The 26,733-nt window shown below is 44.4% G+C and overlaps 1 long non-coding RNA gene across 1 annotated transcript; it reads right to left on the reverse strand.

The window, feature by feature from the left end:
• LOC122461117 lies at positions 1-26,733 on the reverse strand. The gene is made up of 3 exons (XR_006282856.1): positions 26,615-26,733; positions 21,595-21,693; positions 1-177 (listed from the first exon to the last, which is right to left on the reverse strand). It is a non-coding gene; the product is annotated as an uncharacterized LOC122461117 (long non-coding RNA).

Consider the following 26,733-nt stretch of genomic DNA (forward strand, 5'->3'; position numbering starts at 1 on the left):
GTTTCAGGCTCCCAGACTGGGTGGAGACCCATGCCCCTCTTCCTCCAGATTGGAAGTTGAGATTTGCAGTCACTCTGCACCTCACTGTGATTTCCCCAGCAGGTTGGAGCAGGGCACAGCACCTACGGTTAACCTTTCTCCAGGGGCTACAATGGTGTATATCAGTTACCAACCAGCCTGCACAATGTAAAACATTCACTATTACTGTAAAAGGATTACAGAAGGAAAAAAACAATACAAGTTAATATCCACAGCTTATCTTTAGTCTTATGAGGTCCTAGTAAGCTGAATCATCCCCACTACCTTCCCATGTTTGGCTCCTGGAGGATCTGTGGTAACCCTCCCACCCTGGATTTGCATACAATCCCTGGTCCATAGTGATACATAAATTTAGTACAACAGGATCCCCAGAGATACTTTATGCCATTGCAGTATTGGTCACACTGAGTTTTGCTACACGTTAACAACACAGCTTGCTTTTTAATACATTTTCCAATTTTCAAGTCAATTGCAACATCCCTGAAAGCCCTGAAACTAACAGACTCAAAGACTAACTCTCCCTAGTATCCCAAGAACCGGCCCTACAATGGCAGACTCACCAATATGCCTCTGTCCAAGGCTACAGGGCTGACTTTGAGGGGTGAGATGGAAGCTCAGCCTCCATGGCCCTTTCTGGTGTTAACGTTTGGGCTGAGATTGCAAGCAAAAGGAGGCCAGCCGGTGCCAGCTGTGATGAGGTCAGTGATGGGCAAAATTCAGATTGCTCAGACGTTCATTTTAGCCCATATCCAAACAGCCTAAAGCTCTGGGGCCTGGAAAATTTAAAACAGGCTTGACATTTTATAACAGCCCTTCTTGCAGAATTTCAACTCCTCTGCAGGACACGTAGACAATCTGAGCACTGCCAGACCTCAGATAAAGGTTTACTGCGTGAAGATTCACGTTAGTTCTTGAATAATCCGGAAAGCTTCATTCGTCCCTAGTCATTAGAGGCTTGACCCAAAGCCTACTGAAGTCAGTGGAAGTCTTTGTGTTGACTTTGGCATGTTTGGCACTAGACTGTCGCATCTAGACTGCATCTGAAGTAGGATTGCCAACCCCTGTGACACTAAATCCTCTTTAACTAATTTATCCAAACCAGTCCATCTGCTACACATAGAGATGGAGCTGAGCTGCAGAGAGCAGACCCAGATCCAGACTTTCCCCTATATTTAGGTGTGTTCGGATCCAGCAGTTTGGTTGGGCCAAGTGTAGAGACAGGAACTAGTTGTGAAGTTTGGGTCTGGATCTGGTGCCAAACATCCACCCAACTTTGAAGTGCTCAGGTCCAGGGTGTTGGCTCGGACCCAGTTCATTACGAGTGAAATGACTTTTGCTGCTTTAGCACAGGCTCTCACGGAAATGCACATAAATTATAAAACCGTTGTGTAGAATGGTCACACTTTGCAGTGTCTCCACAAGAGAGGAAATGAAACAGCAAGGGACACTCCAGATCAGAAATGAGGTACACTGGAAGAGATATAGGGAGGGGAAGTATGGGAAGAGCGGTTTGGGCAATAGAGGTCAGGACTCAGGTTCATAAGCAAATCTCTCTCTGGATACTTAGGTGGGGATTTTCAAAGAAGTATTATGGAGATAGGCCCCCAAACCCCAATTATTAAATTGTGGGGGTTGGATACCTCACTCCCACAAATGGCTTTGAAGCTCATCACTGTGAAATCAGAGTGCCTTTGTGACCCTGGGAGCTCCTCAATACCCACTGGCAGAGGGCCCACCCTACTGTAACTCGCATCAGGCCTAAAACACTCATTACCCCTACATACTGTTGTCGTAATATGTATCTAAAAGGTGTTGTGTAAGGTATAGTATGTAAACTGGTAACATCATTGCATGATGTATGTACAGATTGTGTGCAGAGAGTTGTGTATGTGTGTGTGCGCATGCAAGCGAGCATGCCAGAAATATGTTCTTAAAATGTATTTGTTACACAATGCGTAAACCCAGCCTGCCTTTGATAAAAGGAATGTGGATTTGCTTGCCTGACTGGCTTGTCTATAGGCAGAGGACAATGAAAGTACATTTACATATAAGGTAATCAAAGCCATCAAGCTAATAAATGGCAGCTGAGTGCACACACCAGAGGGCAGAGCAGGCACCCCAGGAATCCTGCCTGGCTCTTGAGGCAGAGTCAATGGACTTTGAGTAATATAAGGGGAGGAGAAAGACATTCTAGTTATCCATCACTTAAGGGACAAAAGAGGCCAGAACTCTTGGATTACATGAAAGGTGAATCCTTCAACCATGGGAGCTGAAGTCTCTGCCTATTAATGAGAGATTGGCTGAGACCAAGATTTAATCTGTTAAGCATTAGATGCTAGAAAGCATGCTTTATTTTGTTTGTAACCACACCTGTCCTTTTCTCTTGCTTAGTATCACTTAAATCTGTTCTTTGCTAATAAACTTATTCTGGTTTTATTACAAAACCTTCTCAGTGCAGTGTATTCAAGCTAACCTCACACACTGATGTGTGCACTGTCTCTTGGAGGCAGCGAACTTAATTTCTGAGAGTGTCACACAGAGACTGGACACTACAGTGAGACGTCCCCGGGGAACTCAGGAACTGGGATTCACTGACTGCTACTTGCAAGGCAAGGTTAACACTGAAAGAGTCTTGAGGAGTTTGTTGGTGAGGCAGACAGCCAGGTGTGGCAGGGGACTGACAGTCTAATCTCCAGCAAAGCTCTCACTTGCAGAGGAGTAATGGTGGCTCACAGTTCTGGGTTTCCTGAACAGAACACCACAGTCTTACAAGACAATAAAGAGATGGCTTGGTGCTCATGGTTCCCTTTTCTTGATCCAAGGGAAACAAGGGGTGAAATGGGGATATGGGTCAGAGGAAGGGTTTGTTCTATTGTCAAGGGAAAGCCAGGGCCCAGGAAGATTTGGGTTGGAAAATGGTAAGTGGTTATCCTCGTCTCTTCAGCAAGGGAGCGGCACATCTGAGAAAGGTTTATCTTCAGCTCTCAATCTTACCCTTGGTATGATCCAGAAGAGCTCAGCTGTCATGGATGTCCATGGCTGTAGAAAGAGAGGGGCAGTCCTTCAAGCATATCAGTCCCGACCTTTGGAAGGCTTGAGATATTTATGACCATGATCTTGATTGACAGTTCTTTCTCTGAGCCAATCTGTATAGTGCTCTACTCCTCATTGCGGGATCCAAACTGTACCAAGTGCCCAAATAGCCTCTGACTACGCTATCCCTCAGATTAGCTCATGCTTTCAAGTCTTTCCCTTTTTTTAAAGGTTAAAACATCACTGAGTTTCACAGCCCAAAAATATTAGTTAAAAAGAATCAGTTGTAGCTAGTGTCCTCACACTTCTGCTATCCTAGCGCTGCTCTGCACTGTTTATGTGACACAGCTAAAAGTTCACCTGAGGATTGGGCTGCCCCATTGCGTTGAGGGCCTGCATAACCTATCTTGCCAAGTGCTGGCATATAGATTTTCCTGGAGCTTGCTGAGCCAGCCCTAGTGCTAACTGTCTGATCAAAGAAAAATCAAGACAGTGTGTTAAATAAGCAGGCTATTTGCTGACCCACTTGCATGAAGAGTGGGGTTCAGCTACGTCAGAGAATAGGACGATTAGAGAATTTATAACTGAGACCTTGAAAACAAAATTTGTCATTTTAAATGTTAAGCTATGAGACTGGATCAGTGAACATGAAGAGATGATGGTTTTAGCACTGCAGTTCTACATGTTACTAAGAAGACCAGAATAGACAGCATGGTAAAGAAGTTAGTGGGGGTGTGTCAGGAGACTGGGTGGTAGGCAGTCAGGCCTAGTGGTCAGAGTCCAAATCCCAAAGCCCAAGGTCCAAGCAGAGCCAGAGTCAGGGATTGGAGCCAAAAGGTCAGAACCAGAGTCAGAGTCTCAATGCCAGAGCCAAGGGTCGAAACAGAGTCAGAACCAAGAATCAGAGGCAAAGGTCAGCACCAGATTACCTGAAGTCAGGGAAGGCCAGAGCAGGGCTGGGACAGGACTGGAACAAGGCTGGGTGTAGGGCAGGTTCTAGGCTGGAGCAAAGCAGGAACAGGGCTTAGAGCAAAGAAAGCACAGGGAGGCAGAGAATCCATGAGTATATGCATTGAGCAGCTGCTGATCTTCTACAGCTACTGGGTTTATGAGCAAGCCACCTGACTGCCTTAGCCAAGCAGAAGGTTCGGCAGTGGTCCAGCTGTGTTCATTGACTGCCTGACCAATGGGCAGGCACAGCTGCAGGCCCTCATTATTGACACAGGGGTGGGATAGAATACACTGTATTTGGCAACCATAAGAACTGTAGCTTGTTGGATAGTCTCAGTAGGAAGGGACTATCCAAAACCCATTGGAGTCAATATGAATCTTTCCATTGCCTTCATCAAGTGGGTATGGAGACTGAGCTGTCTTATCATGGCAGGTCACAACAGAGGAGAATTATGATGCTTTAGCAGATGGCAGGGGATTCAGGTAGGAAGATAATGGAAATTTAAGTCACTTAAAAAACCCACTGATAGTTATCCAGAGCCAGATCCTAAGCTGGTGTAAATAAGCAAAGCTTCACTAACAGAACACCACTGCTTTATACCAGCAAAGCGTCAGGGCCACAGAATCCTTCAACTTGCCATTTCAGTATCCTTTTCTTGATCAGAGCATGAAGTTTCCACTGAGGTGGTGCCACCCTTAGGTCATTTCTTTCTTAACATGACTACAAAACACTGGGAGCTCTTCTGGACGCTCCGCTAAACAGCAAGAAGAAATCTCTCTAGCAACAAACGCACTAGGTGCCCCACCCTTTTGAGAATCAGACCCGTTCGGACCTAAATCAGCAATACACTTAATGGGATTACTCACATGAATCACACAATTGTCACAGCTGGGAAGTGTGCAGGCTGACCTAGTAGGTATGACTAGGAATCAGAGCAGGAATAAAGCCTTAAGCCAAGAGTCAGAAACCAGGAGTCAAACCAAAAGGTCAGAACTGAAGAACAGAGCCAGGGTCTGTAGCAGGGAACAGGATTCGGATCTGCTGTAGCAACAAGCCAAAGTTCTGCTAAATTGCACGGACAACTTCCTGGAACTTCCTCTATTCTTAAATAGTGTACATGTCATGGAGAGTGCTACCAATCAGGTCTTCCATGGGCAGCACTTCATCTCCCAGGGTTTATAGTGCATTGATCACAACTCTGCCATGGCTGGCAGTACGGAAGCATCAGTTTCCCATGGTCTTGCAGATCTGGGTTCTACTCCTTAGACCCATCCCTAGTCAAACAAAGCACATGTGTGCTAAACTTTAAGTATATGTTTTGTTGAATAAGGACGAGATTACCTGCATGTTCAAAGTTAAGCACATGCTTTACTTAGTCACGGTTTCAATGGAGGTGCCTAAACATGGATTTGGGGTCCATTTTTCAAAAGGTGCCTCAAGTCCAGCTCCACAAAAGGTATTCGGGTGTCTAGCTTCCATTGATTTCAACACCTTTGAGCTCAAGTGACTCAGGTGTCCGAGTCCCACTAACTTTCAATGGGACTTAGGGCTTATCCAGGCCATGGGATAATGCGCTCTGGGATGGTAGGCTGCATTTCTAAAAGGTTCTGGTATGTTGCACATAAATTGGTCTGTGTAGATCCTGCTGGTGTGCTTTGATGTTTGAAACAGAACTATGTTAAACTGTACTAGGGAACTTTTAAACTCTGCTGGTGCATACTACACAGACCAATTAATGTGCCACACGTTAGTGTGCTTTAGAAGTCACACTGCTGTAGAGCGCATTAGTCCACCATGTAGACAAGTTCTTACGTTTCTAAAACACTTACATGCATTGGAAAAATTCACTCCTGATGCTTAACTTTAAGCATCCACATTTCAAAAACACTGGCCTTAACCTTTCTGTGCTTCTGTTCCCATCCCCCCCAAAAGAATGGACTCTCTACAGGGGATCGGTGAGGATAAGTTTATGTTTGTAAGGCATTTTAATTAGATGAAATGTATGACAATTAGGGGATAATTACTGAACTGATTAAAAGACTCGGGGTATGTCTTCACTACCCACCGGATTGGCGGGCAGCGATTGATCCAGCGGGGATCAATTTATCGCATCTAGTCTAGACTCGATAAATTGACCCTCGAGCGCTCTCCCGTTGACTCCTGTACTCCAGCGCCACAAGAGGTGCAGGCAGAGTTGACGGGGGAGCAGCAGCAGTCGACTCACCACGGTGAAGACACCACGGTAAGTCGATCTAAGTACGTCGACTTCAGCTATGTTATTAACGTAGCTGAAGTTACGTAACTTAGATCAATCTCCCCTCCCTCCTCCCCCCCCCAGTGTAGACCACAGCTCAACTACCCAACCTGAACTGAATAAGAAAACCGAAAGCCAGATAATAACATGCCAAGAGCCTACAAAACTATCCATTAACAATTACTGTTGATTTCTTGTCCTTAAAATAGTGGCCTGTTTTCAACCATGATTCTGTAAATAACCACATGGTGCCGCACAACAGTGCATTGAAAATGAGTCGATGTTTGTATTTCTCCCAGTACATGCTGCAGAAGCCATTGCAACACTTCACTGCCTCTCTATAAATAAGTCCTCTCTTTCTCTCGCCTCATGGACATAGTGTTCTAGTACAATCATTAAGGACAGTCCAATGCAATTTAAACACATTTACACACTCCACAATAAATGATCTCTGGCATCAACACTTTGTATGAGTAAGCTGACCCCCAACAGCTGGAGGAACCCAAATGCACTTATTTGTGACTGTCCCTTTTTTCCTTGGCTTTAATTCGAAGCCGTCTTCTACTTATTGATGGCACTGCTCAACTATAGGGTCCTGTTTATGTGGTAAGCATCTTGCGCCTTGTGGCTAGGCCATCATTCACACTGCTTGCAAAAGCATAGAGCCCTGATTCAACAAAGCACATGCCAAACTTTAAACATGTCTCCCATTGAGATTAGCAAAGTACCTAAGCATGCACTTAGTATCTTCATGGATCAGGACCAGAGCATATTGATTACCTATAATAATGAATAATATGTTAATGATTTATTTTTCTGAGAAACGATCACGTAGTAGATATCTAGGCCATTACTAGATAAATCTGTATGCATCATTTGTGCATGCAGTCCTCATGATTACATGTACATTCATGGTAACCGTGTAGCCGATTGACCCACCAGCTACCATGGTCACTTATGCACTTGCAAACATTGTGTGAACAAATTATAAGTGTGCAATTGCATACCCAATTGCACAAATGCAATTCTAAATATTCAAGCTCTGTTATACTAGAGGGAACCAGCACGCTTTTTGTCACTAATGAGGTAATCCACAAGTTGACTTATAGTTGGGTGTATATGTATATACATGCATATAAGACTATATAATATATAAGCCTACTTATATTTCCCAGCCTTAGTTCATTCATGATGCCCACCAGTTGTTATTACAGCATTTTTAATATTCTGCACCAGCTCCTTAGTTTGTCTAAATTGCCCAGGCTCCATTTCCTACAATGGAGCTATACTGATTTAAAGCCAGCTGAGGATCTGCCCATTGTGCTGTATTTGCTGTTACAGGTAAAGGACAATGGGTAACATTTTAAGAAGTGGCTACATGATGTAGGGGCCTAAATTCCATTGGCCTTCAATAAGACTCCTAATCCGTTGAAGTAAAACGCACAGGGCCACTAGTTCATTTTCCCTTGAACTGCTGTATATCAGAAGTAACTACACTGAAGCACATGTAGTTACACTGGTGTAAGTGAAAGGAAAATCAGGCCCATTTCATGCTGTACAGCACGCAACAAGGGTAGAGCTACAGACTGCCAAATAAGGATCAAGTTGGTAAGAGTTACTTTTTTGGCCATCTGCTGCTACCATCAGTTCTTAAGGAAACTGACAGAAAAACATTCAAAAATAGTATCCTAGGGCCAAAGCTTCAGCTGGTGTAAATGGACTTCACTGGAAATACTCAACTGGTGTAAATCAGTGTATCTGGCCCTGTAATACCGATAGGCCAAATCCTGCAGTTCTTACTCTGGCAAAGCGCTCATTCTTCTTTCCATCTCTTCCCCAAACACCGTTAAAGCCATGTCGCCCACCCCTTTGTTTATATTTCGCTGGGATGGATTTCATCTGATTCTAGAATTCCCCATCAGGATTCCTCAAAAGCCTTTCTGGTCCCCTTGGCTAACTTTCCCCCCAGTCAGATGTTCTGGATGCTGCACTCAAACCTTGGAATCAAGCTGCTCTTAGATCTCAGATCCTAAAAGCTCCTTAAAATTTGCTCTTGGCTCATATTACATGAGGAGGTCCAGGCAGACCAGTCCCTGGCTCTGCTAAGGCAGCTATCAAGTTAATGGTGCAAGAGAGCAATCTTGTGTGACCCCTGGAAGCACGTTCCCTCTTCTTTAGTTTTTCCATGCAGTTAATCATTAAACCCTTTCACGGTCAGAGGAGGTGCTGGTCTCCCTACAACCCACCCTTATCTGCCATATTTATTTCCTGATCTGCTTTCTCTTAACTACCTGGCAGACTTAACAGAGCACCCAGGAATCACCTTATGGCTTTTATTGCCCTTTATTCCAGTCCAAATGGGTCTGTGCTGTGTCAGCTACAATATTTACAGCATGTTATTTTTCCTTGCCAACGCACCAACATAAAAGAAGTTCTGCCCTTTGCCTCTGTCTTTATATTGTCCCTCATTCCATGAAGCAGCATATATTATAGTAACAAAACTCACCATTTCTTTTTTTTTTAAAGCCAGTTCCTGTCGTCTAAAAATACCCCCTTCCCTTTCCCTCCAACTCCCTCTAGCTAAGTTTAATGTACTGCTAAGCACAGCTTTTTAGTTTTCCAGAACTTATCTGTATTTATTCAAATTAATAGATCTATTTTTGCATTTTCCCCCTTCTTTCCTTCTGCTCACTTAATTCACAAGTGAAGGACGGAGAAATCAAAGTCCTAGGCCTCAAAATGTTACCAACAATGTTGGCGCTTGAGAATTTTGCTGATTTTACCTAAGGGCAATAACCATGAATATCTTAAGCTACCCCTGGGTAACAAATAGTGGTGAACTGATGGGGTAGCTTATTGTGTCATTTGTCACGGATGGACTCACAGCACCAGCCTACAGCAAGCTTATTATGATTTTGCATATATGGGGCCAACTCCTAAGGTCATAACTCCGTGGAGCCAATGGAAGTTTTCCTGAACAAGGGCTGAATAAAAATTGAATCATAACGACCCTAAGCCTATGAGAATTTTGCCTGAGTACAGTAACTCCTCCCTTAAAGTTGTCCCAGTTAACATTGTTTTGTTATTAGGTTGTGATCTATTAGAGAACATACTCGTTTAAAGTTGTGCAATGTTCCATTTTAAGGTGGTTTGGCTTGCTCTGCTCTGACCTGACCCCGGTCCCTGGCAGGAGCGCCAGGCAGGTGGAACGGGGCAAGCCCCCACGCCCCGACCCCGCTCTCTGGCAGAAGCGCCAGGTGTGCAGAGCGGGGCAAGCCCCCATACCCCAACCCCACTACGCCCCTGCCTCAACCAAGCTTCACAATCATCACAGTATCACACTGTTTGTTTAAAATTATTTAAAACTTATACTGTATATGTATATAATGTCTTTTGTATGGCGAAAAAAATTTCCCTGGAACCTAACCCCCCCTATTTACATTCATTCTTATGGGGAAATTGGATTCACTTAACATCATTTTGCTTAAAGTAGCATTTTTCAGGAACATAACTACAACGTTAAGTGAGGAGTTACTGTAATTAAAAATAGAGCAAGGGCCTAGGGATTTAGCTCCCAATATAGTCAATGGAAAGGCTCTCATTGACTTGAATGGGAGCTGGACTAAGTCACTCACTCCACAGTATACACTGGACAGTGGCTTCCAGCACACACCTGACCTAGGATACAAAAGATATTCCAGTGCAGAGTGAGTATTATGTAGAAGACATCCTATGCCTACATATGGAAAAAGTTTTACAAAAACAAAGAAAAACAGGCCTGTGGTATTTCATGATCAAGGTCATTTCCCCAGTGGTGCAATGACATTTGAGGCCAAGTCGTGGAGCATAATCACAAACATGCATTGTGGGGGGATTTTCTCTTTGCTGCTTAAATTTATGTGAATATATTTTAGGGAAATTCAAAAGCATGAAACAGGGGATGTACATGGAATAACCCTGAGACAGGATTATAGTGCAGCTACTTAGCCCTGGTACATGACAAACGGCTGACTCAGCATGTGGGTAGCGGGGTCATTTAGAAACAGGCAACAACTGAAAACCTTTAGAGAGTTTCCTCTTTCAGGAAAGGTATTCACACAAAATTGCCAGTAATTTAGAGAATTTTCAAACATGAATAAGAGACCAGAAATCATCAGACTGCACAGAAGCAGGTCAAGTTCACATGGAATGTCTCACCAGGGATTCTTGTGATTTGGGAAGGTGACTGAGCACAAGAGATCAGAGCCCGTCTATCACAAAGAAATGAATAATGGGCCAGATCCTGATCCCCACTTCCATCACTGTAAATGAGGAGTAACTCAGGAAGAGTCACGGTACATAAAACCAATGGAAGAGCAGACTCAACTCCCCTGATTTCAGTGGGAGATTTGTGAGAGTAAGGACTAAGGATACTTCTACAGTGCTAGCAGTGTGGCCTTAGCATGGGCTTTGCACCCCTGCTTGGGGCTCTGGATATGGCTTCACTGCTACTGTTATTTGAGCTAGGTACAACTACATGTGCTGCAGTCACACCTCTCACGGCAGTCGATGCATACCCTGAGTCATGCCTGGCCCTTGGATGTTTTGCACTACTGCAAAATCCAGCAAAAATCTCACATTACTGAACCAACCCCCCAGATCTAAATACCCAGGATGGAGGGCAAAATTCCTTATTCAAATGCTTGTCCCAGTTTTCATAATAGGGTAAATGGCTAAACAAACATCAACTCCAAACACACCAGAAACTGAAGTATTCAGAATTCATACCCAGCTCTGAATTGTGCAGCAAGAGTTCATCCCAAGTTAGCACATTTCCTTTGACGTGGCAGTGCAGCCAGGAGACCTATGAGGAAGCCTGCAGCTGACCAAACAGATAGGATTCATGCTATGATTGTCTTGGCTGGAAGGAGTTTTTGCATATCTTAACGTTTAGCTGACAATCATGTAGGCTTAGGCAGCAGCTGGGGATGGTAACATCTATCTATTTCCCTCAAAGAGGACTCTTCCTTCTCGCTGGAGAGATGATGAAAGAAGAGGAGAAGAATTTGGCACAACTGATCGGACATTCTGGAATCTGAAGAGAGGGGTGAATACTGACTTACTGTTAGCATATTTTGTTTAGCTTTCTGCTCATTTCAATCCAGTCCATTTGGAAGTACTTTGACAGAATAAAGTGACTGATCTTGCAACCCAGATGACCACCAAGGAGAATATCAAACATGGTATGCGCCCAGGGTGTAATTCATAAGTTATGCATATATGTGCACATAAGAGAAATTGCAAGTGCAAACAGATACTTGTACATTAAGTGCCTGTTGCCTGTGAGATTCCCCATTTTGCAAGTGTAAATGTTCATTGATGCTCTCACGGTCATCTTTGAGATAAGTTGTGCCCCTCTAATCTATACAACCAAAGAGCTAAAATTTGGAATAGCAATTCCCTAATGTCTTGCACAGCATCTAGCATAGTGGGGCTGGGGTGGTATAGCTCTCAGATGTCACAGTTTTTCTTGGGCTCCCTTCTTTTTTGTTTTGTTTTTTGTTAAGTCATTTTAAATTTGTGTGAATTTATTGCTGGTGAAAGATGCTAGACTGACAGCCATGAAGACTGATATCCTCTGTTTATCCACATATAATAGCTTCCCCTTACAGTGCTTTCTGTCCGTATTCCCTGACCCTGACCTCTTTTAAGGGCAAGGCTGGAGTTCCATCTCCATGGCCCATTGAGTTTTTGGCCTCTCTGCTGAGACTGCCAACAATGGTGGCAATTGTGGTGGTTACTTATTGAGATGTGAACTCCGGTCACTTGGGGACAGAACCAAAGTTCCCAAACTCCTTTCCCACTAGCTCCTGAAAAGCCAACTAGGGGCTGGGGGGAAGGGAGAGGTTTCTTCTTCATTCAAAAGGTCTCATCCTTATTATAATTATATGACAACTGTCTTGAGCCAATGGTTGAATCAATGATCCAACAATAATCGTCCCAATGTGAGCAAAAGTAACAAATAAATGGCAAAAGTTGCTTTTGTTTTACTAACAGTTATTCAGTTTGTGGAGTTTTGATCAAATTTGATGGGGGACCCAATGTACCAGTGATCAAATTAAATTGAAGGCACTGTATGTATAGTGTTTATTATTTGTATTGCAGTAGTGTCTAGGAGCCACAACCACAGCCCCATTGTGCCAGATGCTGTACAAAAACATAGTAAAGAGAGGTCCTTGCCCCAAAGCATTTACAATCTAAATAATTTCAGTCACTCATTTAGCTGCTGTGGGGGCAGGGTCACTGAGACCCTTTGCTTCCTAATGCAATGCAGATGCATAGATCATACCTTCCAGAGTTCCCCTAGCATCCCAGCTATGTGTGCAATCCTACAGGAGAGGTGGGAGTTCCTTTGTATGAATCTATCTGTGTCAGACAGAAGGTGCAACCATCCTGCTAGGAACAAACAAATACTTCATGCAGCATCTCTTTCTTATGGATACTTTTCACCCTCTCATTATCATTTTTTCCTAGTAGTGCCCTCAACATACCAGGTGTTTTCCAAACATGGCAGACCCAAATAGGCCCATCCCCAAACAGCTTACAATCTAAGAGGCAAACAGACAGACAATAGGAAAGGGAAGGCAAAGGTGGAAAATATACTGGACTAGAGAAGGGGATAAAGTGGTAATGAGCCACATTTGGTACCTGCAATTGCTTGCTGCCCTTTAGATTATTGTATCTCTCATCCCATTTGCCTTGGTTAATAACTTATTAGAGCACATCAGGAAGTTATTTTTTTCATCTTTGAAAAATTTTGATCAAAAACAAAAATCTTTTTTGTTTTTCATCAATTTCTTTAAAAAAAAATCTGGGGATTCAAAGGCCAAAGGCCTCAAAATTTTCAATTTTCTGTTTTGTTTTTTAAACAGAAAAATCTGAAAATTTGAAACAAACAAGGATGTTTTCCATGAAAAACATTACATTTAAATAGGAAAAAAAAGAAAACCAATACCCTTGCCTCACTCTCCGTTTAGGGCTAACATAAGAGCAAGCGATCCTTTTTAGCCCTAACAGAGATGTTAAAGCTGGGAGCCCTGTCATATGCCACACTCAGCTATGCCACTGCTGTAAGATGACACATCAACTCTCTCCAGTTGGAAGATTCCTATCATCAGCTGGGACAGAAACCCTTCCTGGAGAAAAGGGGCTCAGACATGACACAGCAGATGCCACCCATCATTCTGATTCCCTGGTGCATAGTCCTACTGTCAGTTTCAATGACATCTCTGCCTACCATGATGGCTCTACAAACAGACAGTCCAGACGACACCAGGCGGCAGGGCCAGTGGAGGTTGACATGAATGGAGATTTAAGCCACCTAATTTACTGAGCTTTCATTTTGCTCATTGTGCAGCATGGCTCGTGAAAATGCCAGACACATATAATAGGCCTGATTCACCACTGCCCTACACTGTGGCCATTGACACCAGGATGAGGCCGGGTGCAATACACTCCCCAGGCAAAATGGTAGCTTTTCCTCCTCACTTTGCACTGGGCAATGGAAAAATTAGGTCCAGACAGCATAGTGAGAGACTTGTTTGCTCCTCATCATTTCAAACAAATAAACTTATAAACAAACAAACAATTCATAAATAGAATTATTTACTCCCCTATTTCTTTACAATGCTCTGTTCCAGGAGCTGGAGGCACTCTCTGCTAATAAGCTGATTTGCCTTGTCTCAAGGCTTTTCTTGTCTCTTAAGACTAGCATGTTTAGGTTATGAGAACAGTGCATTCATTTCCAGCAGTCACCCCAGTCCCCATAGCAAGGCTTCCACTCACTATTCCTGAAGCTAGAGTCAAGAGACATTCCTAATTATTTCCTGCAGGATATTTTGGTGTTTGGGGGCTTTGCTAATATCCTTGCCAGCAAAGTCAGATGTGTTTATCATCATCTGCCTGATGCCATGTAACTGAAATAGACAGGATTTTAAAAAAAAATCACATAAAAAAAACAATAGAAATTAAGCACCTAAATACCTTTGTGGAGAGGACGCCAAGATTGGAGGTTTCAGATAAGCATCAGCTTCTCACTACATCTTACCTGAGAGGGGAGAGTTCCTAAACAGCAGGGTTAGAGGAACTCCCTTAATTCTCTAGATTTAGGATGAAAATAAGGGAATGTGAACCCATAATAACCAGGTTTCAGTACATGGGAAGTTGAGGGCTGTTGATTGAAATCTAATGGCCAGATGAAAGTGAACTGCCCAGCTAGGAAGTACATGTGGCTCCAGTCTGATTTTGTACTGTTCCATCTTCTTGGAGTCATTGGCCAACACGTTGTTGTTTTTAAATCTTCTTCCTCTCTTTTTCCCCCTGCTCCCAGGATGACCCAGGTTGAAAGATGTTGCCCTGAGGTGCAAAAAGGAGATTGGAAACACAGGAACAAAGAGAAGGAATTAAGCGAGTGCAGTTGGCAGAGAGCCCTGTCTGGCAAAGACAAGCGCAAAGGCTGGCTCACCCCAATCTCTGTACATTATGGAAAGGGCTCTTACTACAAAAACGCCTGCATATTCCAATGTAATGTACCCAGCTGGGAAAGGATCATTAGCAAATGCACTAGGCCAGAAGAGGGTTTTTGCTGCTCTGTTGGATCTGAGAACAAAGATTGAGGTGGCAGGATTGTTGTATTTTTGTATAAAGGATCTTGTACGATTTCAAAAGGGGAACTTGATAAACATTTGTGTTTCTATTTAAACTTTATAAGCCGTGCCAGCTGTACCTAAGGTTTCCCTTCAACCCACCCATTTTTCAGTTGCTGATTACTGACTCCGCTAAACTCTTCTGGTGCTCTCTCTCTCTCCATGCATGGGCTCAGTCCACAGTTGATTTGCGAACATTCGGATAATGTAACAGTGGCTGCAACTTCAAATGTAATGTGATTTGCAGACCCCTTTGAGAGTGGTGGTTCTATCAGTTAGGCACTGATGGAGGACCATGGGAAACCCATGTTCAACTCCCTGCTCCGCATAGACTTCCTGTGGGACTTTGGGCAAGTCATTTAGCCTCTCTGTGCCTCATTTCCCATCTGCAAAGTGGGGATGATAACCATGATTCCCTTCTTCCCAGGGCTGTTGTGAAGAGAACTAGATTAAAAGATTGTGAAAGGCTTTGAGGTCTGGGGTGAGAAGTGTTCTATAAGAAAGGCAGTGGTAGTGTTATTAATCAAAAGCTTTTGAAAAGAAAAACAACGCCCATTTGAAGCGATGGGGGCTCATAGTCAGGGAGGTTTGATTATATACTGTCTTATTTGTCTCTTCAGTGCTCAAAGCAGATTTTCCAGCTGCTTTAGTAGGGGCTTTCCAATGTTAAACTTTCACAGCTGTGTGAATACTCAACCAATTTTCTTCTGAACTTGATTTTTTTTAATCTCCATAGCATTGACAGCAAAAGCCGAGTTTGAAATTACTCAGTTCCGTATTCTAAGGTGCTGAGCACCCACAGCGCCTGTTGATAAGTATAATTGCTTGTCGCCCTTCAGAGACTCTCATTGGTCCCACATTGAATCGGCTGGAGTCACGAGTGCTGACTCAAAGTTATCAGTGCTTAATGGTGGCGAGGGGAAACCTATTTGATCAATTCTTGAAAGTGATTTAGAGTGGGAGCAATTTGGAACAGAGGGATTAGTAGGGCTTGTCTTGAATTTAAAATCCATAAAGATCTCCCATCCCAAAGGCACAACCAAATGCAACTCCAGGGCTTGCAAACCTGTTGTGCTGAAATCAGGGATGATTCATCAAGGGACCCACTTGCTAAAAATGATATTTTAACTTCTCATTATATGAGCAGGGTTGAGTTTTAAGATGCAATTGAAGGTTCTTCTTTCTTTGCACTCAAGGACTTTCCCAGCCATTATATAACCACAGAGCAAACAGATGTATCTTAGGGTGAGTTTGGGTAAAGAGTGACTCAGGACTTCAAAAGCTGCATCGAGTGCAAACAAGACCTTTGAGACAAGTTACTTATTGCCTCAGAATGAAACAGCTATGGGCAAAGATAACATGCGCCACAGAGAACAGTCACTCTCTTCTCTTTAAGGAGGAATTGTTCTGGAGTTCAGAGCTCTGACAGTTAGTGGGACCCCTTTCTTGGTTGTAACAGGGGACTGTTCCTTCCCCTCACACCTCCCCCTCAAATTAGTGGAGCAAGGGATACACATCACCATTTTTTTCTCCCCACAAACTTTTCCCTTTGACACTTCCTGGCATCTCCTGACTTGAGGTTCCTTTCTCATACAGCCACAACCCTCTCTTTCGTCCTGCCTCCAGTAACTCCAGCCTCCTGGCTCCCTGGTCTTTGCTTTTAAACTATGGAGCAGACCGATGAGAGGGAAATGAATTCTAGTGTAGGTTTTTTTTTATTATTAATAATTATTAAGAGAGGTGGTTTTCAAGAGGGCCTCTTGGATTTGAAGCACAAGGCTCATTGGCTTTTCAATGCATGTTCCTAAATCCCACTGGCACTTCTGAAAATCTGCCCCAGAGATGTGTGCTGTAAACCTCCCATGCCAGGTTCTTCTGTAAAAAGCGTTGTGACACCCTACAGTTATTGGGGTTCCTGCCCACTGCAAGGTTCCCCACATTCCTTGATCTTTGAGAAGTCATCGCTGACAGGAACCTCCACTGCATTGGCTGGGGGGTGGGGAGGTCTCATCCAGAGCCCAGTGAAGTCTGTAGGAATGTTCCTCTGGACTTCAATGGGCCTTGAACACCATTCATGTGACTTACTGCCAGGGAGACAGATTCTGATACCTTTACACATGGTGAATAGCACCTTACTCCATGGCTAGTCCCACTGAAATAAATGGCAAGGATATATGCATGAGATTTTATCTCCAATTACTAAGCATTAGGATGAGATCTGCACAGGTGGCAGATTATCCCATAACTTTCTATTGAGGGGGGTTCTTGCATTTTCCTCTGAAGCATCTGGTTCTGAAAGGTATTGGGAGACACTGGACTAGAATGACCACTCAGATGTACCAGTATGATGGTAATGTTCCTATGGAAAAGGCATCAGAATCTGACCCTAAGCTGTTAAGGAACTTGTAGAAAAGCCAAAGAAGATTCTCCCAAAATATGTTATCAAGCATCCCTCTGAAACTGGAAACTCTGCAGCAACCAACAGCGAGAGAGAGAGAGAGAGAGAGAGAGAGGTCAGTACAGAATCAAAGCTGCTAAAACAGAAGTTCCCTAGATTTTTCCAAGCCTCCCCTATTTTTTAAAGCTACAAGGCTCACCCACGAGGCTCCAGATGCATCAAAGCTTGAATCTTTGCAGCATAACATGCACCATGTGAGATGCATCTAAGGATTATTCATTTGAGAGAAATGAGTGTAAAATAAATGTGCCAAGGGGGGGCAATCTTTGAACTGGTTACTTCAGAAGATGGCTGCAATATAATAAAGCAACTGCATGTGCATTTCCCTTTACATTAAATATACTGCACTAAGCCACAAAAGTCATGAATACTTCATATGAGTAGGAAGAGAGGGACAGATCTTCAGCTGAGGTACATTGGTGTCACGAGTCACTGGAGTTAGGTTGATTTATACCAGCTGAGCCTACAATACAACTAGCTAAGGGTAAAACTGTAAGAGCGATTTGTTGCTTATCCTTCAGGGCAGAGGTGGGCAAACTATGGCTCGCAGGCTACATCCAGCCTGCGGGACGCTCCTGCCCAGCCCCTGAGCTCCTGGCCCAGGAGGCTAGCCCCCAGCCCCTCCCCTGCTGTCCCCACTCCACTGCAGCCTCAGCTCACTGCACTGCCGGTGCAATCCTCTGGGCGGCGGGGCTGCAGAGCCGCGGCCTGACCCAGTGTTCTGTGCTGTGCGGTGGTGTGGCTGGCTCCAGCTGGGCGGCACGGTTGCCTGTCCTGGTGCTCTGGGTGGTATGGCTGTAGCACCGCCAGCCACCGGTGTTCCAGGCAGTTCAGTAAGGAAGCAGGGAGGGTTGGATAGAGGGCAAGGGAGTTTGGGAGGGTGGTCAGGGGGCAGAGGTGTGGATAGGGGTCAAGGCGGTCAGAGGGCGGGGAACAGGGGGGTTGAATGGGGTCAGCGGGTTCCTGAGGGGGCAGTCAGGAAGGAAAGGGGAGTTGGATGAGGTGGCGGGGGGCAGTCAGGGGCAGGGGTTCCGGGGGCGGTCTGGGAGAAGGGGTGGTTGGATGGGGCAGGGGTCCTGGGGGGGAGTAGTTAGGAATGAGAGGAGGAGTTGGGTGTGGCAGTGGGGGGCAGTCAGGGGACAGGGAGGGGTGGATGGGGTAGGGGTCTGGGGGTGCCATCAGGGAATGGGGGGTTGGATGGGGCAGGAGTCCCAGGGGCCCGTCAGGGTGCGAGAAACAGGGGGCTTTGGATAGGGTGCGGGGAGCCAGGCCATGCCTGGCTCTCTGGGGAGGCACAATCTCCCCTAACTGGCCCTCCATACAATTTTGGAAACCTGAAGTGGCCCTCAGGCCAAAAAGTTTGCCCGCCCCTGCTTCAGGGTGTACATTGATCTATGGCTGAGGTCTGGAAGGAATTCTTCTTCTTCAAATCAGGAGCAGTTAGATAGTTGGGCCAGCATCTCTGCTGATGTAACTCCACTAACGTCCATGAATCTGGCCTATTATGCAGGTTTTGCCTCCTCATCTCAATCATCTATCAAAAGCCGCTGGTGGAGATAGGACACCAAACTGGATAAACTATTACTCTGTTCTGCTGGCAATTTCTCTCCTAATACTTTGGGAAATGTAGAGGCTATTAGTAGATCAGGTTTAATTTTAACTAAATCATAAGCCCCAATTTTAATAGGTTTTAGGACACACTGTTTATGTCTCTCCGACTGATCAGCTTTTCCCTTTTTCTGGCCAAGTGATTTAACATTTATCTGCAATTAGTCATTATTCTCCCTTATTGAAGTCATGGCTTCATGGTGCTGCCCACAGCATGGCGACAGCAGTGAAGGTTGGAGAAATGCTGCTGCTGGCTTCTGCTCTGAGCCCAACTAAGGGATCAACAATATTAGGCCATTCAATAGGTCTTCAGTCTGAATGATGATACATGTAGATTCACCTAACTGAGCTCAGAATTGAGGCCTCTCAAATGAAATGTCATAAATCTTCCACCAGACCAAAGGCCATGACCCAAATGGGATTAAGTCTATGCTGTTTCCCTTATATTGTGTTAATGTATACCTGAAAAGGGGAGCTCTCTTTTCCCAGAAGAGGGGTATTGCTTGAAAACCCTGGGAAGGGGGACACGCAGATGAGTACTGTTGTGTTACTGGCAACTTCAGTACATACACTGAGATTCAGTAACACCCTTCACCCAACAGCTCTTCTATAGCACTTTTTATCACTGGAGCTCAAAGCACTTACCAAGGTGTGGCCTTTTACAGATGGGGAACTGAGGAACGGAGCAGGGAATTAATGACCCAAAGTCACCCAGCAGGTCAGTCACAGAAATAGAACACAGGTCCCCCAAGTCAGTCCCATGCTCTATCCACTAGAACACACTGCCTGTCTATGAAAGGAAAGACCACGCAGTCTTAGTGGATAATTCCAGCTTGGCCAACTATCTACCTGAAATTCACCAAGGCTAGTGCCCAAGGAGGTTAGGTGCCTAACTGTCACTGAAATGGAAAGAGTTGGGCTCCTAAACCCCATAGGGTCTTCTGAAAGACAGTAGTCTCCTCCATCCTGTGTTATGCAGGAGGTCAGACTAGATTATCTAATAGTTCCTCCTGGCCCTAAAACATCTGACTACATCAGCTGAAGCCATTATTTATTCATAGACAACTCAGGAAAGAACTGGACAGACCCAGTAAATGGTTTACAACAAATAATTCTGATCCCTTCTGCTATTTATTTCTTTACACTATTCATTAGTTGTAAACTTACATCATCATACACACATGCGCAGGCAGGGGGACATTAATGAAACTGACAGGCGATTTTAAAGCTGAAATACTTTTTATACAACATAATTAACCTGTGTAACTCCTTGCCACAAGATATTCTCCATGCTTGGTAGGACTCAGACAGGACTACCTCTTCAGCAAAAACATCCACAGTTATGTTAAATATGAGAGATGTATAAAAAAAGGTAAACCCTCATGCTTTGAGGCAATAAATCAACTGCTAACAGAGAGACAGCATGAACAAATTACCCCCATGGATAGGTGGTTTTTTCAATCTTCCACTGAAGCACCTAATCCTGGCTATTGTCAGAGACAGGATGCTGGACTGGCTGGACCCCTGACCTGATCTGGTATGGCTGCTCCTACTCTGACCATACAAAAGTTTTGGGGTGCTCAGATACAGGATTTGGGTTCATCATGAGAAAGACATGGGCTTCTTGAGAAGGTCAGACCTCGATTTGACTAGCAGACACTTCTAAAGTTGATGGGTGTTCTGGTCCGGTGGGTGTGTCTGAGTAATGAAAAGTATGTTTCTCTTTCCCATTATGTAGGATTCATGTCTCTCTTCCCTAGCTTCCTCACCCAAGCCAGCCAATTCCTTTCAATTTCTTCCTTTGTTTTTCTTACTATTCCCCAGGATATTTCACGTGTGTGGTTCCAGTCGAGAAATTTCCTGCCTGAACACCGCCTCACATTACTCATTAGTATGAATTTCTTGCTTTATTACCCCAGAGTGCCAGGGCTTTCAATGCTAATTAGATGAAACTCTCTAAGCGAACAGCTGAGATGCACACAGTGTAAGCCTGCTGCTGCTGCTGTCTCCAAAAGCACAAGTGCCACATCTTGAAATCTGAGTTGGCACCAGCGGCGGGCAGCAATTGAATTTCACTTGAAATTGAATTCAGAAACAATGCCCCCCTGATCCTAATTAACTCATTTTCTCCCCAGCTTTTCTGAGACAAGGAGATCGGATACATGTAGCTATTCAAAGTAATAAATTAAATAGGAACGGGCACTGCACACTCACTGCCTCGCACCCTGCTCCTCCTCCAAGCTGTAAAATCACCACTGCCTTCCTTGTTCCAGTTCATTTACTTCTGGCCCAGTTCTGCACTCCCTGACAACAGTTTCCATAACCTAAAGGTAGCAGCTTGAGAAATGAATCACATTCCCTCCCCCTTCCCTGTGTCAGTAAGTGAGCTGTCATCATGAGCCAATGAGCTGGTTGCATGATTCATGGGACTTGCACTGACCAGCTCTTCTTGGCAGGCCCCTCTGGTTTCCACTTTCAGAATGGCAGGTTAATGTTTGCACAAGCTATTGAGGGAGCTGTACATTAACTGTGTTCGGAAAAAAAAAATCCCAGAAGGATTTCTAACCTGAGGGAGGATCTTCATAAAAAGCACTTTAATGAGTTCCCCATTGAAAGAGAACTTCCAGACATGCACTGCCCCAGTTTAGATCAGCTGTATGCCGCTCTAAAAATGAACAAAAAACAGACTTCAGAGTAGCAGCCGTGTTAGTCTGTATTCGCAAAAAGAAAAGGAGTACTTGTGGCACCTTAGAGACTTACACATTTATTTGAGCATAAGCTTTCATGAGCTACAGCTCACGAATGCATCCAATGAAGTGAGCTGTAGCTCACGAAAGCTTATGCTCAAAAAAACAGACTGTCACTCTATAGTCCAAATTCATTAGGAGGTGCAAACACACAGCCCGCAGCACAACAAACCCGGGGGCCTGATATCCCTCTCCCACCAGTTTCATGTCAGTGCAATTCCATTCACATCAGTCATCTTACTCCTGATTTACACCAGCAGTGGAAGACACTTAGGCCCACGAGCCTTCAACTCAATGCAAACGTCGCTCATCGTCACCAGGGATTCAATGAAGGAAGTAAAAGGCCCTGGGCTGTTATTAAAAATGGAGGGCCAGATCCTTAGCTGCTGTACCGCAGTGCAGTTCTATTGAGGTCAATCAACTTTACTGATTTCCACCAGCTGAAGACAGGGCTCTGAATATGTAGCTAAAAGCCTTCTCCAGTCTCACATCTCTGTAGGATTCGGTTATTAAATTAGCTGGCATTTACTGCCTTTCCCAACACAGCCTGAGAGAGGGGGATCAGTACCTATGACAACTGTGACATGCTGACCGGGGAGAGTACAGCAGAAGTACAATATTAACCATGTTACAGAGATTTTGTGATGCTCTGGAGGAATCAAGTAGTACCCAGACAAGTTGCTTTTTATGTTTCCCCTACAGTACCAGCCAGGAAGCAATCAACCAACCATTCACAGCTCCATTCAGAGAGGCAAAGACTGCAAAAGTCTATAGTCCAGCCTCACAGGGAGCTTTGCTATTTTAAAGCAGCTGGGAGTGCGGTTACAAAGGTGTAAAGACCTTGGGACCTCTGTGAGGCACAAAGCTGCAGGACAAGATTCCTGAGCCGTTAGAAAGTAGGTATCTAGCTACACAATAGCATATACTGGCATGTGCTTTCGTTATACATAAGGCTCATGGATACACTAAGGGGAGTGCATGGATCGGGGAATGGGCAATGGGACACAGCTTTTTCCATGCTTGCTGTTTGCCACTGGTCCCCTATGGCCTCATGCTCCACCCAAGTGACCAGAACCGCCTGTCCAGCCAGGTTAGAGCATAGAGAAGGATCAACTGGGTGGATACTGTATTTATTGTCTAAGGGAGTTGATTTCCTATGTGCCTTTGAGGATCTAGGCCTAAGCTCACAGCCGCTGTAATCAATACAAAGAATTTAAAACAGAGGAAGAACAATACTCTGGAGGGCCAGATTTTTAAGACAGCTGAGCATCCGCAATTGGAGCCAAGTTTTCAAGAGAGCTCAGCTCCCATATAGGTCTTAGAATAAGTGGCTGGGTCTTCCAGAGCACCAGGTGCATGTTAGGCAATGAGCCCACCTACAGATATGGTTGCAAGTGGCAGTGGGAACAGCTAGGTGCTGAGCAATTTTTGAGAAGCTGGCCCTTAACATCCGTGGTCCCCCCTTTGATGCTCCACTCTGTGGCTGTGTTGGGCTCTCCTAAGCTGGGCACCAGTGGGGAGCACACAACTGTATCCAAACATCTGTCAGGGATGGTCTAGGTATAATTAATCCTGCCTAGGGAAGAGAGAGACTAGATCATCTCCTGAGGTCCCTTCCAAACCATCATTTCTACAGTTCTATAAGAACCAAAGACTGATGAACACTGGATCACACTCTCCTCTCACTTACCCTGGTGTAACCCTAGTCAACTCATCAGAGTCACTCCTGATTTGCACCAGCGTGACAGGAGTATTGGGAACATTTTCTGTATCTGTGGGAAACTGGTGCTAATTTTCCAGGTGATTGAATTCATCAATGCTCATTCCACAGAAAGCACCAATACTGACATAGCACACAATCTACCTAGGCTCTGATTTGGCAAAGCACTTAGGCACGTGATTTTCTGAATAGGGATGCACTCAAGTACAGTTTCAGTGCTTTTGCCCATAAACCAGCCTCTGTGGAATTAAGTGCAACTTAACCTAGGTGAGTTGCTTGGGTTAGAAAACTGAGTATCACATCCAAATGGGACAAATCACTAATAATGGGCCCAATTCTGTAACCTTGATGCTGAGTAATCCTGTTGAAGTCAATAGAGGCCTATGGCACTATCAGGCCCAATGTCAATTCTTTAATTTCCTCATTAGGACCTGGAGGGCCCTAGCAATTTTCCTTTTGTGTTCACAGAAGTCCCTGTATTTACAGGAAGGCTCTGACAGTTTTAGATGAGCAGGAGCCTGAAGCTGTATTTCCTGCACACGTATGGAAAAAATTCATCTTCCGGGTTCAGTATGAAGTGGCCTTTGAACTTAATGCTCCAAGCAGACGTGACAACAAGTAGCACAGGGACAGTCAGAATGTATGACCTAGCTGTGCCTTTTCAGAGCATCCGTGGGGGGAAGAGAGATAGCAACACAGGGTTGGCAATTGAAACTTCAATGTTTGACTTTAACGTGAACTTACTGTATTTCCACAGCCAAGGTGCCAGGAAACGTGTGTATTTAGAATGAAATTCCAGGAAATTTGTCCAAGGCAAGACAATCTATTTACTTCAGTGCTGTTTTATTGACTTTTTTTTATGAATAAGATTTTGTAACTGACTAGAGTCAGAGATTAATCACCACACATATGCCCTGCCTCTTAGTTGAAATAATGACCCGCACTACAAGCCACAGTTTCTAGACCCAGCTCACATAGAGAGGGGACTCTTGCCTTTCAGATTAATATTAAAGAAGAACTGAGCCAAAAATCAGGTGTGTTTATCTACACCCATCTCTGAATTTTGTGGAGTCTGGTAAAATAGGATCAAAACGACTCCTGGATTTTGGGTTTGCAAATCCCACACCACACCCATTTCCACACCCGCCTCCATAATTTCTGGGCCTGATTCTGCCTGCTTCCCTCATACTGAGTAGTACTTTACTCCATGTTGAAATCATTGGCACTACTTACTGAATAAGGTGCTCCTCAAAGTGAGTAAAAGGTGACAATCTGGTCCTCTAATTTTAAAGGCCTTTTAAAAAAGCATCTCATTCTTATAGTACAGAAGTTTGCTCTGGTTCAATAAGACCCTTCAAATCTCACATAATTTTGTTTTTTTTAAGTCTCACACTGGCACAGCTTCGCATTCCTAATGTGACAACTATTAATTAGTGGGTTTGGGGTGGTATTGGACTGGGTTTGAATGCCAGGTTTCAAAATAGGACACATGGGGAAAGGTGAGGATAGATAATCCTTCTTTCATTGATAGGGAAAAAAGGAAAGGTAATTGAAATGAAACAAAGATCTCTGCTCAGGGAAGGTAGTTGTTCACTGAAGGATAAGGCACAAAGAAGACAGACCGACACACTATCTTTTGTCTTGTACCTATGACAAACAAGAGCTTTCAGAGTGAAAAAGTGGAAATGTATCTTTAAAAATGTCATGTGATGGATTCCTGACTCTCGATCTCACAGTGAAAGGACAGGTTTCAGAGTAGCAGCCGTGTTAGTCTGTATTTGCAAAAAGAAAAGGAGTACTTGTGGCACCTTAGAGACTAACAAATTTGTACGAGTTTTTTCATGAAGTTGACAGATTTCCACTCTATACGGCTAAATTCAGTGCTTGCATAAATTTGTTAGTCTCTAAGGTGCCACAAGTACTCCTTTTCTTTTAGTGAAAGGACAGTGATTAACGTACTACTGGAGTTTATACCTCACAAAAGACTTGCTGAACAGCAATAAGCCATCATTTCCACAGCAAATAAGATCATAATGACTCACAGCCACTCGGAGAGCACAGGCTATCCAGTGAAAGATCTTTTAGCGAGCATGTAATTGACCTGGGTCTTCACTGTATTCACATGCAACGGCCAACATAAAAAGCCACTTTCATTGTTACTCTTCCAGCTGCTAAATCAATGTGCTATTATTTTGCCCATTAGTCTCAGAACCATGTAGGTTTTGACTCTCTGTCTGTCATGCCAGTTAACTAACATTTTTTCCATTAGGCCCTGATCAGAATCAGGGTACAGTCAGCATTCCAGCGGTAGGTTATCCCCAGATTCTCAGTTTATATCCTTAGTTCACCCGTTTTATAGAACTGTATAGAGGCCAGGAACTCTTCAGTTGGAGGGACTGTCTTTCATAGCCATTTGTTCACGAATGGTTCATTTGTTCTCTCTCTGCATTATCTTAGGAGTAAGTAGCTTCCCCTCTGATGACTGAGTTACCATCTCCTGTTTTATGCCAGAACCTACCTTTATCTGAGGAAAATTCCCTTTGTTCCTTTTGTGACCTCTAAGGCCTTAGGCCATTGCGACATGGGCCCTGACTTTCCCAGGCCTTCAGCTCTTAGCCAACACCACCAAATCGAATGAGGCCACTATTGCTGGTTCTTCCCATCCACAGACCAGTGCCCTGGCTAAGTCACTCCCTCAGTGACTGGGGCAAATGGTCCCGGACAGTCTTCAGGATCGCTGCCCAGATAGTACCACTCATTCAATGGCTGGTAGGGGAACCCAGGGCCCCACACTGCTGTGGGATCCAATCCAGAGATCATATACCTGGCAACAGTGGTCTACTTTCACTTAGACCCTGAGCTTTCCCCACCTCTAGGTGTACCAGCTCAAACACCCTCCTCCCAGAGAGTAACTACAGACTACTTCCCCTGCAGTCACTTTCAGCTTACTGGCTTTAAACCTGCCTTTCCTGTTTCTCCCCAGCTGGGTGGGCTCCATCAGTCCTTCAAGTCCTGGCTCTTCCCCAGGGAAAGCCTATCAGGTTAATTATCCTAATTTACCACCTGTGCCTTGTGTGGCGTGAACCCTGACCCAGTGTGATGGGGTGAAGATTACATACCTCACAGCTAGGGCCTGCATCTGTAGCTGTGTCCACCAACTATCAACTGCAGGATTCTGGGGCTTTCTCACAGCCTGTATGTTAAGCAGACAGGAGGGTGTATGTTTCTCTGGTAGGCC

This window comes from Dermochelys coriacea, chromosome 7 (assembly GCF_009764565.3).
Source record: "Dermochelys coriacea isolate rDerCor1 chromosome 7, rDerCor1.pri.v4, whole genome shotgun sequence".
NCBI lineage: Eukaryota > Metazoa > Chordata > Testudines > Dermochelyidae > Dermochelys > Dermochelys coriacea.